The 22,388-nt window shown below is 33.0% G+C and overlaps 1 protein-coding gene across 1 annotated transcript in view; it reads left to right on the plus strand.

Moving 5' to 3' along the window:
- The window catches only part of LOC140433484 (photoreceptor-specific nuclear receptor-like), a 106,140-nt gene that overhangs the window by 7,437 nt on the left and 76,315 nt on the right, over positions 1–22,388 (plus strand). The window lies entirely within an intron of this gene.

Genomic DNA, 22,388 nt, shown 5'->3' on the forward strand with positions numbered 1-22,388 from the left:
ACACCATAACGGATCCTCCACCAAAAAATGTGGTGTGTGAGAAATTACACTGAACATATCGTTCGTTGGGTCGTCGCAACACACGAACCGTCTGTCTTTATTGTACAAACAAAATCGGGATTCATCAGTAAATAGCACTCGTTTCCAGTCAGCCTCTAACCAATTACCGTGTTCTCTGGCAAAATGTAGTCTCCCCCTTCGATCCTCTGCAGTTAATAGAGGACCTCGGGCGGCAATCCTAGGTGTTAAGCTGTATTCCCCAAGTCGCTGGCAAACAGTTTCAGTACTAATTTGTATAGCATGCACGTCTCGAAGCTGAATTTGTAGACTTCGATGTGTTACAAAACGTTGTCAAAGAGCAGAAATTTTTAAAAATCGATCTTGAATAGGGGTAGTTACCTGGTTTCGTCCTTGCCCTGGTCTGCGAGTATGATCCCCTGTTTCGAGCAATCCTTCTAACACCCGTGAGACGGATGTGTGGGACACATTAAACCGACGACCAATTCTTCGGTAACTCCAACCTTCTTCCGACAGTATCACTGCTTGGGCACATTCATCTCGGGTTAAATTACGTGATTCACGCTCCATAATAAACACAATTAACAATAATCAACAATTCAACAGTAGCCGAATAAAATTCATGAACACTTGGAAATTAGTATATTTATAGAGTTAGTACATTTTTTGCTTCTTTTTGTTTTGTTGCAAAAAAAACTGTAGCGATAAAACACAGTCAATAAATATAGAGTGTACGAATAGCATATACAAGGGGCTTGCAAAATATAACATTACAATGGAAATTTTTATTAACGCTAATAAAATATTTTAATATTTCAAAGTGGCGCGTTAATTTCTTGGAGAAGTGTATTTCCCCCAACGTTCATTCTTTTGGTGGTGTTCCATTTAAAACAGATTCAAATAACACATTGAGGTTTCGATATAATTTTTCGGTCCCACATGTTAGTAATTCAGGATTAATTATTTCTGGATCTGGAGCTCTTCAGTTTTTGAATTGTATTATTGCTTTATTTGCATAGTTTTCTAGTTTTAAAAAATCTTAGCTTCTCCTTTGCATTTTTTCTTCTTGTTACTGAGAAGCTCAACCTTTATTTTTCACTGGCGATATATAATATTTCAACCTATTCATTATTGTATTTACTTTTAGTTTTTACTTTATACTTAGTCACTTCAATCAATTTAATGACCATAACATTGTTATTAAATTAGTTTTGTTATGGATAATTCGTATTTCCTTTAAATTTTTGCTCTAGTTAAGGGCGAATAGTATATTGGAATTGCTACAATGTTTACCATTAAAATAATTAAACACTTCCTTGATGTAGCTATATTCAATCAAGTATCAAAAACCCATTATCCGCTAGATTCGTTTTAAATCCCCACAACAAAAAATATTACCATTAGAATAGCAGGTCCCTTTACTACGCCAAATGACGACATATGTAAAGTGCACCAAAATATTTTGCACCCACATGCACCATGCAAGGACTCGGACTAAATCGAACAGAGATGGACTTGGAAAGACAAATACTAATATTTAAAATAAGAGCGTATGTTTTCACGGTCACATATTTAGTAAGACATCTTCCTGATTTGGACCATGCTACTTTAAAATGCCACAGTCTGAACATGGAAGATTATTTATTGTTACTTATCTGAAATCTACTGAACTTTAAGAGAATATTTTTGGTCCTGACAAGATATTATCTTGATCCTTGTTACGGAGAAAAAGGGCCAGATAGTAGTAAATAACTTTTTAATTAATATCAAAGTAAGTATAGTTAAAAATAGATAATAGAAAAGGGAAAATTACATATATTTGTGGCTTAAATCATAAACTTAGAGATTGCAGGTCCATTGCATTTCCAGAAACGGATGATGGAAATAAATATATCCTGGTAGCCATGGATTATTTTACGAAATAGACTAAAAAAAATTTATTAAAATCCTTTGTAAAAGGTATATATATATATATTTTTTTTTTTTTTTTAAATATAAATATATAAATACATATATACCTTTTACAAAGGATTTTAATAAATTTTTTTAATATATGGTATACAGCCAAATACAGGAACGTAGATTCCTTGTGGAAATAGACTAAGACCTATGCGATACCAAATCAAGAAGCTGCTACCGTTGCAGAGGTAATTGTTAAAGAATTCTTCAGCGGATTTGGTGTTCCCTTGGAGATCCACTTCGACCAAGGGCGAAACTTCTCTTCGAGTCAATTCTCTTCCAAAGCGTAAATTGATTGGTGTCAGTATGACCAGAATGAAACGATTGCATTTTCAATCAGATGGAATGGTTGAGAGGATGAATGGAATGATGGGTAAACACCTGTCTAAAGTTGTATCCGAACATCAAAGAGATTGGGACCAGCACATTCATTTATTCCTAATAGCCTATCGCTCGGCCGTGAATGAAGCCACAGGCCAGACTTTAACCTGCCTGATGTTGGGTCGTGAAGTTCATTTAACCTGCGACCTGGAGTTTGGCTGCAGACCTTCCGTAGAACATGTTGCAAGCGAAGAATATGTCAACAGCCTGAAGTTAAGAATGAACAACATTCATAAACTTGCCCGTGCAAGTTCACGAATCCAGAACACATCTAGTTAGCCAGTGACATAATGAAAGATCAATATGTTATATGTATAATTCTCGGTGCAAGAATGCTTGCTATGAAGTAGGTGATCTTGTCTGGCTTTATAATCCACAAAGTCGTTGAGGCTTGTCTCCTAAACTACAAAGACAATGGAAAGATCCGTATAAAATTAAAAAGAGAATAAATGACGTAATATACCGAATTTTTCTTCTTCTTCAAGTGCCATCTCCGCGGCGGAGGTTGGCAATCATCATAGTTATTCGGACTTTTAAGAGGAATTAAGAAGTTGCTAAAAGGTAAACCAATAGTTGTTCACATAAAACGTCTTGCACAATTACGCAGAATGAAAGAGTGCTAGATTTGGTGTGACCACAGAAGTTCAACAGGATCTTTTTTGTGTTCCGGAAAACGTCTCTCTAGTCCACTATGTTGCTCAAGACCTCGAGATGACTTAAGGAATCTCGTCCGTATTCAATATAAAGTTCGGTCGCTTTGACGAGTTGAAACGTTAGCAGCCCAAAGTTGGAAAAGAGTACTGCGATTAGAAGATGGCCCTCAATCTTTACTGTATATGGTAACCAGGAAGTCTTATACAGATGCAAACTACGAGGATATATGGCGTGCTCTATCTAATTTAAAGAAAATTGTGTGCAATTATGGCATCAAAAATTTGGTCTTACCAAGGATAGAAAATCTGGATTGGAAGACTGTCAGAAGCATGCTTGAAATGGTCTTCCAAGAAACCGGCTCACGAGTTACTGTCTGTGAAATTAATCCGAAGAGATCGTGTCCTTCAAAGACAGTAGACTGTTATGTCTTCCTGAGAGGTTTATGAAGAGCTGAAGAGTCTTGTATATTCTGACATTCCCTAAGAGGGGAGCAGTGTAACAAACAAGCTAAATTAGACGTACCCCATATAACAACGTTCATAATAGCGATGATTGAGATGGACTATTCTAGAAGTTCTGGAACCCTGTATTTGTATTTATATAGTATGACGCAAATGCAAGGAATAATTTCAATATTTCGTAAACCTGTTGAGAAAAATTCTAAAAACTAGCAATTTTTATTTCTAACCGGTAATTTTTCCAGAATATTTTTTATTTTTGATGTCATCTATGTGAACTTAATTAAGGATCGATATATTTTTTAATAGAAATATGGGTGTTTTAATCTATCATTAAAAGGTCTTTTAAATGTCTATTTAACTGTAGTACCAGTTTTATGTTTCAAGTTTCTCTGCACACTTTAATTATTATATTAAATATTTAAGCAATAAATTATTTATTACAATAAAGATGAAAGCATAAGCTTAAATTGTTGAACATTAGATAAAATGTAATAAGAAAGACGAGCAGAGGATTCTTCTCGAACTTTTTTTATGGAAATATTCCAACCAAAAACCAATTTCACAATCCGCATCAGAAGAAATTCAGAAAAACGGATCAACTAAAGGATAAAGTATATTGTCCAGTTAACAGTCATTCAAAAGTTTAAAAAGGAAAAGTGTCATCTCTCCAATATGAGTTTAATGCAGGAATCAATGGAAGATGACTTTGATGGACGAGTTGAATTTTGTAAAATTATAATGGAAAAAAATATAACAGAAATCATAAATATTTAAAAAAAATGTTCTTGTTAAAATCCACACTAGATTCAGGAATACCGTGCCCAGTATAGAGAAAAAGTGAATGTTTTGGCAGGCGTAGTAGACAATAAAATTATAAAGCAATCACTTTTTCGAAGATACCTTAATAGGTCCTTCATATTTAAAATTGCTGCGACACTTTTTGCTTCTCAAATTGAACCGGTTTTTTAGCGACAGCGATAGCAATATAGTGCGCCTCAGAAGTACGTTGCCTTGGTAATAAACTACCTAGACGTCTTCTTAAATCGCTGGGTTTATTAAGTTCCCCTTGATTTTTTATGAGGATACTTAAAAAGGAAAGTTTATCAAAATATAGAACAAACTATGAGTGAAAATTAATACGAATTATAGTGACACAAATAACTAACTCCAGAAATTAGAGTGAACGTTCGAGAGGACTTCGCTGCTCATTTTTCTATTGTATTTTAGGTAATTGTTATTATTTTGAGCAAAATACAAATACCCAGATTTCTATTTAAAAACGATATCGATGACGTATAGTTAAATAATATGACATATTGCTACATAGTTAAAAATAAAATGATAATCTGAAATGAAGCCCATTTAGAAATAAAAATCAATAAATTTCAGGATTTTTCTCTAAAGTCTCCGGTTTTCGAAATAATGAGTGTATACTCCATTCCACGAATATACGACTGGTTTAAATTCGGTTTAAGGTATCGACTTCAATGGTCCAATGTGCTGAATTGTACAATAGTAAATTCTCCCCATTTTTAAAATACTGTTATGGCAGATATAAACCTTAGATTTAAATATGAAGTCATGATATAAATATAGAGTTGATAGTTTATAGAACAGTTGTAATTCAGATTTTGAATTATATAATTACTATCATTGAGTTTAGTATTGTAAACAAGTTAGTTTTTGAATTAAATAATTTAAACGAAGTGTAACAATACTTAAGTGATTAAATAGTGTACTTTATTTAGTCGAATATTCAATTAGTATTAAAAAAAAACAAAAAAACTTACTTATTCTCTTACTCTTCCAATCTCCTAAAACTATCATCAAGCATCAGATTCACAGCCATAATCACTGTCGTCGCTATCCTCATTTGGATGGTAAATTATAACTTTGGTTTATTAATTATTTGGATTAACTGCTTCGATGCGACCTTCACGGATCCACCATTCTTCAATTAAGTCTTCACATTTTTTTACACTTTTTCCCCAAATTTCAGGAGTGGCAATATCCAATGCTTGTTGCCATGTTTCCAAGACTGCCTCGTCACTGTAACCCTTGTATCCAATATGGTTATCATAATATGTTTTGCATATCTCCCAAATATATTCAATTGGATTGAATTGGCAATGATAGGGCGGTAGTCTTAACATACGATGTCCAAAGCTATGTATAATTCGGTCTACTATATATATTTTTGGTTGTGCATGACTTTTAGCTAACGTTAGTAATTGAGGCTTAAAACAGTATCAAGGAAATGTAATATTTTTATTCGTTAACCATTCTTTTATTTTATCTACGGTCCAGGTGTTTGTTGGCTGTTTATTTAAAATTTCCGAATGGTACGCAGCATTATCCAGTACTATAACGGATGGTTCATGTAAACTTGGCAACAGTTTTTCTTTCAACCATTTCACAAACATCTCCGTATTCATATTGTCATGATAATTGGCTGATTTTTATTTTGATGAAAACACAAGATCTGCTCCCTCAATAAAACCATGTTTTCCACCTGCATGCACTATAATATATCTCTTTCCCTCGTTATCGATGTGTTTTATGGATTTTATGCTCTCGTCCTGCCAAATTCGTTTGATACCGCCTTTAGCAAAAATTCATGTTTCGTCTAAATAAACGAAGGAAGAACATTCTTTTTTAAATTTGTTATAATTTCTTAAAAATTCTATTCTTTTGTGAACGACACTAGCTCTTTTACACAAAGCCTTTCTATTGTCTTCCTTTTTGAACTTAAAGCCAATCTGCCTTAAAACTCTCCAGAGACTTGTCCTGGAAATTTCAAATATATTTCTGTCTTTTAATTTTTGTAGCACTGAATCTAAAGAAACATGTTCTTTCTTTTCGCGCATTTTATATATTGTATCACGGATTTCAAATTTGCAACCTTCGGGAAGATCTATAGTCTTTGGTTGTTGGCGAGATTTATATTGTGCGACATTTTGTTCACTTTGTCCACTTTTTTTTTGCTTTTTGCAAAACCGACTTTAGTTTTGTTTCACTAATACAGAGTGCATCACACACACGTTTATGTACGGACTGAACAGGTTGCAAAGGGCCCCCTACATTAAATATAAAGTTGTCTACATCTAAAACACGTCTCGGCATTTTTGGCTTCAATAAACAAATACACTACACTAAACTCTTTTTTAACGGACACCTCTCTTCACCGGAAACCTCTATACGGACGGTTTTTAAAACTAAAATCAATCGGCGATATATGAAACTGTATGTAAATTTTCGTTACTTTTTAATATCTGTAACGATTCGGTACTTTAACTATCAATAGCCGGTATGTTATACCCGTTACTTTCGGAACTTTTAAGAGTACATCCACTCAAAGCAAACAAATATTTAAAACTAACAAACTGAAATATTATATAGATTCTTTTTCTGGATTCTGAACCATCGTTCTGCCAATTTCTTTTCATTTATATTAAAAATAGTACATTTATTTTTATTACAGTTGTAGTACCTAATAAAGTAATAAAATAGTTTAATATCAAAGAAACCCGGCACGCCTCTTTGGTGTATACATTTCACCGAAATCCAACCCAAATGTCTGATGCACATTTGAGTAAAAATGAGCGTTTGCGTAAAATTTTTTTGTTATTTTCGGATTAAATTTCACAATAAATTTTGCGTCTATCTGAACATCTATTAACTGAAATAATTTTAGTTCAGATGTCATACTAACAGTAGACCCTTTTTATTGGAATAATAATTAGATCAATTTACTTTCATACTTCTACTTGCACAGTAAAATATTCGTTGTCACAATAATCCCAAACAGTCGTATATTCGTGGAATAACCTATATTCCTTTTGTTCGCACCATATTGAATATTTCATTAACAAAATTAATATTTTACAGTTTAAAAAAAAATATGTTTATGTATGGGAATAAGTGGGTATAATTATTGTAAATACCACAAACTTTCAGAGCAAAACAAATATGGGAATGTTTTCGTTTTTATACGTGCATAGGTTAATCGTTAATAAGTAAAATATATAAAGTTAGATACTCTATAAAATATCATTTATAAAATGGTATTTCTTATGTGATTGAATTGTAACCAAATTTTTTATTATACATTCGAGACCTGTCCTGTACAGTAGACCGAAACATCCCAGCACCAAACTCACAAAGAGTGAACGGGATAGGTCTAGGATTAAGTGTGCCTCTATTTAATGCTGGTGTATTAATTTGTATTATGTGGGGATGAAACGGTGGCATTAAGATAGAAAGTTAGGTTAGGGACGCGTATACCGAGATGAGTGTCCCTTTGTGAGTTGGAAGGCTCAGAAGGGTGTCTGCTGTTATAGAACACCGATATTATACCATTTGGTCAGGCAAATTAAAAATCTATTACGTCATATAACTGAGATTTCACGCGCACTCAGTTTCTAAAAGGGCTCGTCAATTGAGGGAGGATGTTGCAAAAACTAACAGTGTATTATCGATCGCACCCTCAGAAGGTACATGCAAATTTTGTCTAAGCTTAAACTCAGAGAGGGAAGTAAACTGGGATTAGGTTAACGAAACTAACAACAGTTTGACTAGTTCAATCATTACCTTTGCTATTACGAGGATTATTCGAAGTGCTTCGGGAATAACTCCCTTATTTTTATATTAAACTAATTAAAAAATATTATACCTCTCCAACCTCGTTGAGGAAAATAATAACTAAATTTTTAAACCATGAATATTAAATAAGTAAATAATTTTATGGCTAATATATACTTCGTGATGAATTATGTACCTGTTATTACATCTTGCTTAAATCAAGTACAATAATCATACTGCTAAACACTGTTAACAAATGATCAAGTAGATACTACACGAAAAATTCAACGGAATTGGACCTAAAATGAGACATTGCCAAAGAAGGTTTAAACCACATATACAATGCACAGACTACATATCTACAGTCGGTTCACAATTTGTTGATAGCTCACTACAAGTTTAACCCTAATTAGAAAACTGAAATACAGAGAGGATAGTTAATACGATATAATAGTAAAAACCAACCTTAAAATGGACGGTTTAAGATGTTTTCGACTAACCCACCTTGTATCTGAAAGAATACAATACCTTATAATCCTATTACGAGGGTATTTTGAATGGTTAGATATGACCGACCAGTGTCGTAGAGTATATGATTGAAACATTTATTTGAACTAAATAAATATATTTTTTAAATTGTACTTATGTAAATTGTATTTTTTAATAAAACTTATTTATTTTATTCAAAAATAAAAAGTTTCTTGCCATTTGTAAAAGATACATTTATTTAATTAAGGGAAAAGGCGCCAAATGTCACCTAACAAAATTTCCAATGTGTTTTAAATGTATCCATTATTTTCGAATCCGGAGAAAACTAATAATATTTTTGAAAAATTTAAACGCAGAATGAAAGATTACATTATTACTGAGGGCAGAAAGTCCCTGAAAACTTCTACAATGTTTATTTTAATATGTTATGTAACAGGGGTGAAAATAAAAGAGAAAATATAGTATAATTTTTAATTGAAAATATTGCATGCAAAAGAAACTTTTTATTTATTCTAAAAAATATTTCATTCTGCCTTTAAATTTTTTAAAAATGCTGTTTAGTTTTCTCAGGATTTGAAAAAAAAATGGATACATTTAAAACACATTGAACATTTTGACAGGCGACATTTTGCACCTTTCCCCTTTAATACCTTACGATTACAACTATTATTACTTATCTTATATAATTACGATTAGAAAACTATTCAAATTCAAAATAAATAGGATCAACTTCGGAATCCGAGTCATCTTGAGGGTTAATAATTAGCGGTTGTGTCTCTACGGTCGCATCAATTATGTTATCAAGATCCCACATTTTTTGTTCTTCTTCTATTACATGCCTTACTGCATCTTTCCAGTTTTGTTCTGTAATATGTTGTAAAGACTCTGTCTGTTAAACTGTTGTAAAGTATAACAATTCACGTACAGCTTGTATTTTATATAACGTATTTTTTCTAGCCACATAACTTTTCATTTGTGCCCAAATGAGTTCAATTGGATTTATTTCGCAGTGGTAGGGTGGAAGTCTAAGGACTGTAATGTTTCGCCTTTCCGCCATTTTGTCAACTACGTATTTCTTGAAGTTAGATTTGTGTTGCCGGGCAATTTTTAGAAGTTCTGCTTTTACCATTCCATCTTCGTACGGCAGATACTTATTCCGCAGCCAGTCAAGAATATCCTGTTTCTTCCACGCAGTCGTTGGAAGTCTTTCTACTAGTCGTGAATGATAAGGTGCATTATCTAATACTATAATTGAATTTGGTGGTATGTGTTCAATCATCTGCTCAAAATACTCTTCGAAAACATCAGCTGTCATCTCCTCGTGATAGTCTTTTGTGCTTTTGGACTGAAATTCCAACAAACCATGCTTAACAAATCCTTTTTCACTGCCAATGTGAGTAATTATTAATCTACTGCCTTTACCAGAAGGTGGGGAGATACCAGTAGACCAACCTTCCATAAAGTCTTGCCTGGAGCTTAATATATTTTTATCTGACCAAATTTTTTTTAGAGTATGACCTGAGTTTACCCACGTTTCATCCTGCTAGAAGATGGGCCTTCCTTCAGCCCGGAATTTTCGTATGGATCTTAGATCATTTCTTCTCCAACATATTATCTCCTCCCGGTCAATCAAAAGTGATTTTCGGTCTGATTTCTCCCACCGGAAATTTAATTCTTTTAAAACTTGCCACAATTTAGTTCGTCCGATATGAGGCAAATCCGGGTCGTCTCTAACTTCTTGTAAAATTTTGTTTAGGTTTGGTATTTCTTTTTTGAAAAAAAATCCATGAATTTTCCTTCGAATACCATTTTTGGCAAATTCATCAATTTCAATAGGCTTTTTCCCTCTCTTTAAGTGTTCGTTTGTGTTTGGGTTAGCTATACCGTGTTTTTTTCTTTCTGATAGGAACCTATATATAGTTGACTCTCCTACGCCAGTCATGTTGGCACAACTTTCGACTATGTTGCGAACAGTGTTTCAGTGGGATTCTGAGAAACCAGAGCATCGTGAACATTCAGGACAATAGTCTTCTCTCTTGGTGAATTGACAGACTTACTGACTGTACGCAACAGTACCGGTGTAAAACTTGATGATGTTGATGATGAAGCCATCACAAACAATCCAACAAAACGAGCACGAGCGAAAGGTACGTATATGTTCGTAGGTATATGGAATAAAAAATCACTCACGCACTGCATATAATTCGCAAAAGAAATATTCGAGACGCTAATTACTGCCGTAGACGCGGACACACCGACGAGCCGTAAATTACATGCGATCAAAAACGTACTAAACAAAAAAATTGTTTTCGTTCGTAATAACTTCACCCTTTTAAGTTAAGTTTCGAATATAAACTGAACAAACGAGGTACGTGGCCAAAGCATACCCATTATATTATTAAAAATCTGGGGAATTCCATCCTAATTATCTTGCAACGAATAGTACCTTCGGATATGAATTCCAGGTTTTCTAGTAAAGTGATTAAACGCGAAGATTAGTATTGAAATATCCAAAGAGATGAGGTATTCTTATTTACAAAATTGTTAATGGTTAAATTCTTATTTTTATTAATATAATATAATTACATAACATTAGCCGTGAAATTTTTAATTGTTTTTTTGCTAAATATATTAGTATTAAAATATTATTAATATTATATATATAACAGTATTAAAAAATATTATATTATTATTTAATGAATAAACACCTCAGGAACGCCTATGGTTTACGACCGTTTTATGAGTTTGAGGCACATTTCGTGCTCTCAACAATTTATGAACGGAGAATAGGCTGCGAATTGTCTTATAATAAATGACTAATGCTCCAGTCGTCAGAGGCGAAAATGGCACTGAATCTCTAAAAATCATTCGAACAAACTGAATTTTGCTTAGACTGTCAATTTTGGGAGCCCAAAAAAATATGCAAAAAAGTTTACCACTCCTACTCCCCGGCTTCCCCCTATAGCTACCACTCGTAGAGGGAAAAATCGAAAAAAATCGATTTATCAAAAATCTGCAAGCTGCAGGAAAATATCGTCGGCATAGTGCGTAATTCCTTTCATACATATTTTACAGGAGACACAAAAAACGATTTAAAAACGACTTTACCTTTAAATGTATTTACGTTGACCATAGTTATTGTTTTTGTTGATTAGAAAATATCATAAAGGTGGAAAGTATTAGATACTTTTCTAATATTTTAACTTAAATCACAAGAATTTAAAAAAAAATGGAGATACGCAGTTTGCTTTTTTGTATTTTAGCTTAAAAATTGGAGATACTCATTTTTCTTACCATTTAAAATGAAACATTATGCAATAAAAAATCAACATAAAAACATGTTTATTCATGAAAGTATAAGATTTATGAACTTAAAAACTAAAAAGGATGAAAAAGTAGAACATTAAGAAAACTTAAAAACTAAAAAGAATTAACTAATGATGAGGTAAATTATTATAGAAATCGTGATAATCGCTTTCCATGCTCGTCTTAAGTTGTTGGAGGTGTGCATATTTTTCTGCTTTAATTTTTAGTCTTTGTTTGTGTAATGCCGGTATATTATCTGTATTAGTTGCTTGAATGCTGCTTATGTTCAGTCTTATTGGAAGAGTTTGCCAATCTTTCTCTGAATGTCGAAGTTTAAAAAACACTCCATCGTTGGAATATTTTAATGCTTTTAGGTCGATTACCAATTGTCCAGAGATTTTTCCTGGTCTAATGGATTTAAAATATTTCAATTCATCATATTTTTTGAAGAAGTCGTGCATAAGGTATTCAACTCTGTAAGGAGCTTTTTGACATGCTGCTTTGCAGATAAATACGTAATCTGCGGGAATATTGAGTTTCTTGTTTCGAATCTTTCTTTCGATAACGGAATGAACGCTGTCCACTTCCATTTGAGTATGGCCCTTATGTAAATATTTCTGTATCACAGTTACACCCTTTTCCAGTGCAAAATTAAATAGACCATTTGACAAAGTAATGTTTCGGTTTTGACAACCGCAGCCGTCACTCCATAGTATAATGTTAATGTTACTTTGATTTTCTAATTGATGTTCTTTCACATGTCCCTCCAAAAAATGAATTATTGTACTTATAAATTCGTTGCTTGTCAATCCGCCCTCGCTCTCATTCCAAAGGTAACAGTAGCCTTGTTTGCGCTTAATGTCACATAGTGTGAAATTATGGACGATAAGTTTGGTCTTGTAATAAAGCGCAGAAACATTGGAGTTTGGAGAGAGCAAAACTGATTGAAGATCCATTGTTAAAACTTAATGTTGAGACTCCTTATCTGCACTCTTTTCATTTCTTGCTTCATTTTTAGTGTTATGTGTTCATTGTATTCATCTTTCTGTTGAATTGCCTGTTTGATAAGCGACACATTTGTCGCATAGATCCTTTTTCGGTTGATAAAGTGACAGCCGTTGCTTTCGAATTCCTTATGGAATGTGGCAATTGATACAGGTGTATGATTGTGTGTTTTGCAGTAGTCGTTTCTATAAACTTTATATAAATGGGCTTTAGAGTTTCAACTCGGTTCTAATTATTAAATAATTCACTATACACGTGCACACATGGACACTTCGTAACAAACTGATGGATTTACGAAGTTTGCTGACTCAATTTGGCGGGAAAGGAGATACGCCGTTTTCTACTTAAGATATTGCAAGGCAAACAATTTAATCTTGGATTTATGGACTTTTCTAGTGTATGCGTTATAATATTAATATATTAAGCCTTATATATTAAGCTTGTATAGCCTTAAGCTTATATATTAAGCCGACGATATGTTTCAAATAAAAAATGTAGCTGGGATAATTTTGAATAAAAATGTGTAAAACACTTTTAAACAGCGCTTGAAGTAAAATGTTCATTTTCCATTCTACTAGACTCCTGATTACTATGATACTAATTTTTTTGATCTCATACCACTGAAAAATCGTTATATTCAATTGTTTTTTACGTCTTAATTGTATACTTTAAACTTATATAACTCCGTTAAACATTGATAAAATTTAATTTTTCAAAATTCATTTTAAAGCTTATAATCATAGCTTTAAAATGAATTCAATTTAAATCTTTTTACGTTGAGCAAAAGTAAAGTTATAAGCAAAAAGTCTGATATAGTCGATAATTTGTTATTTTTTAATAATACATTTGCAATATCTCTGCTTCTAATGGACCGATTTTAATTTTTGAAAGCTTGTTTCGATTTTTTTTTGAAGAAACTAAAAATGATTTGAAAAAGGGGAATATTTTCATTAGTTTATTAGATTATTAATAACAAATTCCTTCTCAAAAATTTGGATTATCATATTGAAGATTCGGACTCAATAGCGGATCAAAATACACAGTTAGAAAATTTCATAGAGTTCAATAGGTCACGAAACCTCCCTATGTCCCTAATCTAATATGTTTAATTGCACCTATATAAGATAATGTATTTTATGATGTTAAATAGTTGAGAATCACACCAATGATGAATAAAATTAAAGTGACCAATTCTTTTTTTTTTATTTGAAACTGCTTCAACCACTAGTGTTATTAGCAATGGTCGATTTTACAGATAACATTCGTACAACGGACACTCTCTAATAAGTGATGTACTGTTAGATCACTATCACACGCGTAACACAAAGGTTTGGGTTGCTTCTGTAGTAGGAAATCATGTGTGATCTTGATGTTTCCTAATCGTAGTCTGGAGATGATAACTTGATCTCTTCTTTTCATAAGTAGCCTCCATGGTAGGCCAGTTTGTTTTATGGATCTAAGGTTAGAATTTGAGACATCCCATGTTTCCTGCCATTTGGTCATTATTTTCCTTTTAAAATATGGTTTGACATCAAAGTGGTGACAAGTAGACAAGTAGACATTGACAATGAAATTGGTTTCTCAATTGCTTGTTTCACAACGTTGTCGGCTCTTTCATTTCCTTTTATTCCACAATGTGAAGGGGTCCAAAAAAACTGAACAGTGTTTAGTAAAAAGTTTGTTTAATGAGGATAATGAACTCAATGAATCACTAATTATTAGGCTAATAAAAATGTTATTTTTATTGACGAATTTTGTTGCCTGAAGAATGGCAAATAGTTCAGCAGAGAATATAGTGAATTGCTTAGGGAATTGAAATGACCGTTCTTCGCTGGTTGTTACAAATGCAGCACCCACTCCATTTTCCGATTTTGCCATCGCACTGTGTGAGAGATATTGTCCATGGTGGAGGATTATCAGAATTTTTAAGTATGTATTTAGGGGTACAGTGATGTCTAGGTTATTTAGAATTGTGCTGATACGATGTTAGAATGGTGGATCTAATCTTCTTCTTGGCTGAAACGTCGAGAAAAATCTGTCAGCAAAAGTGTTTCTGAAAACAGGAATGGTTGGATATTTGTCGCATATGGTAGCATATATGAAATACTTAAATATTCCCTTTTAAGCTGAAGTGAAGGCTCCCCAGATTCACAGTACATGCTCTTAATAGGGCTTGTGTAATGTGCCTCCAATGCTATCCTAATTGCGGAATTATGAACTGGATCGAGAATTTTTAGTATTGAAGTTTTTGCCGAGTTGTACGCAACTGCCCCATAATTAAGTTTTGAGCGAATTAGGGATCTGTATAAAGTCATTAATGTTTGAGAGTCCGCGCCCCAGTAAGCTATACTTCTTAACAGTCCATTTTGTGTAGATTGTCGAAGAAAGTGCACATGTTCTTTCCAAGTTAAACGATTATCTAATTTCATGCCAAGAAAATAAATAGATTTTACATATTCAATAGAATTGTTATTTAACACTAGGTTTGGGGGGATTAAACTAGCTCTAAAGCGTTTGCTGAAAAGCATAGCTTTTGTTTTATGAAAGAGAACCGCAGACCAGTAGTATTAGACCAGTTTTCTAGTTTGCTAATGGCTCCTTAAATATGATGTGATATTGACGATAAATTTTTCCCTCTTGAGTAGATGACCAGGTCGCCCACAAATAAATAGGCTTTGACTAGAGGTGAAAGTGAATATTATTGATTGCAATAAAAATTATTATAATAATTATAATTATAATATATATAATATAATTAAAATATATAATATAATTAAAATATTATAATAGTAAAATATTATTGATTGCAATAAGAATTAAAGTAACACTAAGAGTGGACCCTTGAGAAATACCGTTTGATTGGGTTTTAATATCAGAATAAGTGCTGTCTATTCGAACTTGAAAATGTCGCTTCAGGAGAAAGTTTCGGATAAAATGCAAGATGTTTGCTTGAATTGGCCAGCTTGACAAGGTATTTAAAATATGTTGCCTCCAAATTGTGTCATAGGCATGAGTTATATCGAAGGAAACAGCTAAATAGTCATGCCCACAGCCAAATGATTCATGTACTACAGACTCTATGTCTACTATGTTATCAGTAGTAGACCTAGATTTTCTAAAGCCACTTTGATTGAGCTAAGAAGTTTATTTTACACATGGAATACTTAAAGAGATGGGTCTGTAAGATTCTGGTCTCGATTTACTTTTACCATTTTTAAATACGTTTATTATGATAGATTTATTTTTAGATAAAAACATTTTTTGTCCAAATAAAATTGTAGAGGTCTAGTAGATACTGCTTGCCTTCAACAGGTAAAGCTAAAGAGATTCATGGAGCTCGTCCATTTTAAATTCCACATTTAAAGGTGAACTGGTGTGATCGTCATAATCAATGTTAGATCCATCAAAGTTCTTTTTATGATTTAATAAATTTATTGGTACGTTTTCGTCACTCGACTGTTTTTTATATGTATTTGCTAGAACTGCAGCTATCTCCTCCTTTGATGAGTAAGTTTTAGTATCTTGTTCTACATAATGAATAGCATTGAAAGATTTATTTCCATACATCCTGTTGACCATTTTCCAAACATCTGTAGTAGGAGTAGATGAATTTATGGAAGATATATATTTTTTCAGGCTTCTTTTTTACTCTGCTTTAAGACATATCTGCAGTAAGCCCGTACTGACCAATTATTGTTTAACAACTACTAATACGAACTCAACACTAATAATAAAAAAAATAATAAACATGTTTTCAATAATGTCAGATAAGACTAAGATCATACGCTACTTAGACATACAATAAATTTTGCTGTGATCTAAAACTGTACAAATTACAAGTAATAGTAAAAGGAGTGCTAAATTTTTGTTCAAGAATATATTTATTTGTAATATAAATTAAAAATTATTGAAACATTTTTAATTTTCCCATTTTAACTATATTGTCATTAAAATAAAAAACAAAACTCTTTTTACATAAATTCGTCCGACGAAGTAGCTACCTAAATCCTAAATCCATCAGTAATTTTATTGTGACACATCCATCAGATCCATTGGGATCCATTCAGAATCAGCCACCAAATCCTGTCATATCACTAATTTCGATTTGAAAGCCCGACACAATTCCTGGACTCGTTTGAAAACAGGAGGGTTACAGAAAAATGACATATGGGACCTATTCGACCCTATTTACATGATAATCAAGCACACACTTGATTAATACTCTAATGTCACTTGTAGCGGAACTGATTCTATTAAATGTGTACACTTACGATTCGAGTGGTCCATGTTGGTGAATGATCGGAAAATATGATTTTTATCACATATGCCAAGAGTCTCATAGGGAATTTTACATTTATTTCTACTTTTAAACAAAAATGTTTAGAAAAGGGCTACCTAGTTGTTTTTCTGTATGTAATACAATCTGCATTTTTGTACGTACATAACATAATAGTAGTTCTGTTTTTTTAAATTATTTATTATTATAATTATCTAATCAAATTACCTTTACTTATAAATTACTGTTCCAAGAAGTCTCTTTACGTCATCTTTATTACTGTTATAAATTTGTTTGTCGTTTTAAGATTGCTAAATTTTAATTTTGGTCATTTATAAATGTTTTTTGCATTAAAACTTTTCTCTAAAATTCAAAGAAGTGACAACTATAGCATAAATCATGATGGTTTGGATACCAGGAAAGACGAAGTCAAACGAGTTTTAAATTTAGCCAATAACGTAAAAGACCATTTAATAGTATTCATAAATATGGAAGAATACCAAATTATTAGTTGAAGTCTTCTTTCATAACTTTTCAACAAAAAAAAAGTACAAATCTAGGTAATGATTAGAGATTATTGAGTTTTAAAATCTTTTTAAAAATAATTCAGGCATAAATTGACTGTAAATCATTCTCACTCTCTTGGCTAATGGAAATATCAATCAAATTTACCATATCCTGTCTAAACGTCTGTCTTTCCCAGATCTTCTTTGGTCTTCTTCTCCTACTCCTTGCAGGAACTTACCTTGCAAATCAGCAATTCTTCGTATTGGGTTTTTCGACATTGAATATGCTTGAACCATCTTAACATATACTCTGTTATTTTGGCATTAATTGGTCCTTTTTTTGTCACTCCACTTATCCATTCAAGCATTATGATTTCCGCCGTAGTTGTTCCAGCATGACTTCTTTGTTTCTATCTTTTCATCAGAATGTCTTATCGACAAAAATCAAAATGTGTTTTAAAGGTAAAGAGTGCAGCTTTCGTATTTAATTTTTGTATTTTGCTGTAAATGAAGTCAGTTTTTATAAAGATGCTAAATAAATAAACATTGCGCGATTTTTGCCATTTTTTATGAAATTAGATAAGATTTATTGTTTTCATTGGCCGGGCACTATGGAATTTCCATTCTTAGAGCCGAATTTCCTTTTACCTCATACTCTTCAGTGTGGCGAGTCATTCAGTGTGACGAGTCATTCACCGAGCGATTGCCGGTATAAGCAATCCCCCACTTACTGACCAACGGCTTCGGGCGGATGAGTTGGTAAGTGGTAGGTCACTTTTTTGTCGTGAGGTTGTGAAATCGGCCTCGAAGGGGGATGAACCAAAGATTTGATCAATAATTCATAAGAGAATCTACAAGCTGTGAGAAAGTCAAATTTCCCCCAACCAGTTCGGGATCACAAATGCTGTTGGTACTGGAGAGGCTTTGTTCTCAGTACAAGTCTTATTCCAGAGATGCAAAGACGTCAACTGCAACGTATACGCATGTCTGGTTGATTACGAGAAAGTGTTTGATCGAGTACAGCACGCCAAGATGATGCAAATACTAAAAGAAACAGGAATTAACAACCAAGATCTGAAAATAATTAGAAGTCTCTACTGGAATCAGACAGCAAGTCTCAGAGTTGAAGGTGAACACACAGACTATGTGAAAATCAAATGTGGAGTCAGGCAAGGCTGTATTTTGTCTCCTCTAATCTTCAATCTGTACTCTGAAAGAATATTTATCGAAGCTTTGCACGAAACTGAAAAAGGTATTCTACTAAATGGTTACCGGCTAAACAACATCAGATATGCAGATGACACCATAGTATTTTCGGACTTATAGCAAAGACGTACAAGTCTTAGAAGACCTACAAGTTCTTATGAACAAAATCACGTATTACAGTCAACAATATGGACTCAATATAAACGTTAAGAAGACAAACCTTATGATAATTGGCAAGAAAAGAATAACAGAAGGTCAACTCTACGTCAACCAATCCCCTGTAGAAAGAGTGACGCACTACAACTACCTCGGCACCATAATAAATAAAGAATGGACCAACAACCAGGTGATTAGAGCACGCATCGGAAAAGCTAGATCCACCTTCAATCGGATTGGGGACTTCTTCAAGAGTCACAACCTCTCTCTTGATACAAAAGTAAGAATGCTGCGATGCTACGTCTTCTCTGTTCTTTTTTATGGTGTTGAATCGTGGACCTTGAACAGAGATATGTGCAGAAAACTGGAAGCATTTGAGATGTGGCTATATCGGAGAATGCTTAAGATCCCGTGGACTGACCGAGTCACAAATGAGGAGGTCCTCAGAAGAATGAATAAGAACCGAGAGGGCTGACCACCATCAAATCCCGAAAGTTACAGTTCTTCGGGCATATTATGCGAAATGAATCCAGATATGCTCTCCTTCAAGCCATCCTGCAAGGAAAAATATTTGGAAAACGAGGTCCAGGAAGAAGAAGAACATCTTGGTTAAAGAACCTTAGAATCTGGTTCAATACAACATCTGTGCAGCTTTTCCGCGCTGCTGTAGATAAGATAAAGATTGCCATGATGATCGCCAATATTCGTAACGGATAGGCACATCAAGAAGAAGAAGAAGAAGAGCCTAATCTTCAAAACTTATAGAATAAACGACGATCTAAAACGTTTAAAATTGCTTCTTTTCAATTACACAAGTAAGTTTTTTGAAACTACACAACATCAGTTACAAATTCCACACAATGCGGCTTCATGGAGGCATTTCCCATGACTTGTGAAATTTGTAATGTGAAAGTTTAAATTCAGTGTTTTTTAGGCATAATTCAAATGCCTCATATTTGTTGCCAAAACTGAAAATAGAAGTTTCATGTTATAGGTTTTGAATATCAGGGTCTAATAATGGAAATTCCACTACGACTGTTTAATAAAAGTGATAAGTTTTATTGATCTCATGAGAATCGTAAAAAATAGCAAAAATCACGCAACGTTTATTTATGTATTGAACAGATTTATAGAAACTGACTTTTTTGTGGCAAAATACAAACATTGCATTCGAAAGCTGCCCTCTTCACTTACGCATTTAGATTGTTGTAGATAGGATACTCTGATCAAAAGATATCAAATTTTTTACCGTCGAGTGTATACAAATTTTATTTAAAACTGATTGCGTGCGCGTAACAAATTCAAAATCGCCTGCCGCTTCAAGCGTTGTTTCTGAGAGAAGGGAACATTCTACACAAAAACGTTTACACGGGAACGTTTTAGGGGAAAACCTGGAAAGACTTGAAAAATTGATATTCTGAGCAAAATTTAGCTCGTTCATATGATTTTTAGAGGTCAAATCTCTGACGACTGGACTAAATTGTTCGCAAAAAAATGGGTGCCGTTGTTTAAATATTTGTATCGTAAAAAAAACAGAAATGGAATGATCAGAATACAAAAAGAAAGACTAAATGAACGACCGGTAGATAAATGTAAAAAAAAATGAAAATATTATCAATATATAGGCAGGTTTAAATCTTTTACAGTATAAACAAAGCACATGTAAGTGTACAAAAAAAAAATAAAAAAGATCGTAACTTACTGTAACTTGGAACGGGTTAACTGTATAATAAATTAAATAGACGTGCGTTAGAAAAAATTCAAAAGGGTACATAATTAGAACAAAAAATCATGTTTAGTTAATCCTATTCATCTTTAATCATGATTAAATTTTGAGACTACACAAAGAAAATATCTATTAAATAACACACGTAAAAAAATTAATATATACCATCCAAAGAAGTCAATTTACTTCCGTCACTTTAAGAATTTTTCTTTTCCTTATAAGTAAAAAACTTGGAAGCTAAGAAGTATCTCTTTGTTTTTTTTTTATGGGTAAATAACTTGGAAGCGAAGAAGTATCTCTTTGTGGAGAAGTAGTTCTTGGTTCATGAATAGGATCAACGGTTTCATTTTTCACTAGGTCGATCAGTTGTAGACGATGATGGTTTAAATTTCTAATCTGGAAATATGTTCGGATTAAAAGGACAGATGCACGTTGTCTCGAATCCACTGAGTCCGTTGTTAAGTGTGGCAGCTCTTCAATCTGATTTTCCAAACAAACTAGCTATATTGTACAGTGTTACGACTTTTCCAGGGTTTGTTTTAAGACATAAAATAACTTACTCATTACAATACGCCATTAGGGCCCTATCTTCAACTGAGCACTGTGTATGTTGTTGAAAATGATTTAAACATAGAATGAAGGTGTCAGATTTTTAGTATCCAGATTAGTTGTAAAGAGAAAGTGTTCCGTATGGAATGTCTTGATTGATTCCTTCGTTTGCGGAGGGAATATTATTTCTAAAGGAATGAATTGACCCGCAGCATTTACACAGAGAACATTGTTGACATTGTATCTCCTTTCAGCGCTTATTAAGAAACCAACCTGTTTCTGCCTTTTATATGCTAAAATTTTGGGTAACTTGCTAGGGATCGTCTGGATACCAGACTCATCCATGTTATATATTCTCATACTATTGAGGTTATTTTTATGTTGTATTTCATCTTAAAAGAAAAAAATTTAAAGCCTCTCGCTGTGGTGGCTTAGGTAGCCTCAGGAGGTTTTTTCTAAAAGAAATCTCTGAACGTGTCTTTAAAAAATCTTTAAACCAAGCCGTTCCAACTGAATTTTTGTTTTCAGAAAACCTGTGTTTAATACTGTTCCTCTCCGCAAGCTCGTAGACTATTTCACAAATGTTTTTCTTCGTCGTTTCGAATAGTCGGTCTTCCATCTCTAAAACATACTCGTTTAAATAAGTCTACAATTCTTTGGGCAATGTTGTAGTGAATCTAGCAAGGCTTTTCGAATAATCTGTTGATTAAAAGAAAGTACCGATAATGTTCTGACATCTCCCTTACGAATAAAGTAGTCTACATTTAGTTCACTTACCAATACATTATGATTTTCGACTCTTTTTATAAGTACTTCAGAGCAGCAACCATTATTTCTGTAAAGATTATATACCTACATTTGATTATTATACAAAATTTTGCTGTATGACTCAAAACTCTATTTGGTAGGCTAAGCAAGGGTAAAATGGTATTCGGAGTCATTTTGCCTCAACATGAAGGGACCATTTTACCTCAAAATCTGATTAAATATAAAAACTAATTTACATGCCTGACTTCTGATAATTAGAAAAATTCCAACATATATGAAATAAACAGAAAAAATGCTTTTTTAAATTCCATTAAATTTACCTACTGTAACTAAAACGCCTAAAAACA

This window comes from Diabrotica undecimpunctata, chromosome 2, assembly GCF_040954645.1.
Source record: "Diabrotica undecimpunctata isolate CICGRU chromosome 2, icDiaUnde3, whole genome shotgun sequence".
In the NCBI taxonomy this organism is placed as follows: Eukaryota; Metazoa; Arthropoda; class Insecta; order Coleoptera; family Chrysomelidae; genus Diabrotica; species Diabrotica undecimpunctata.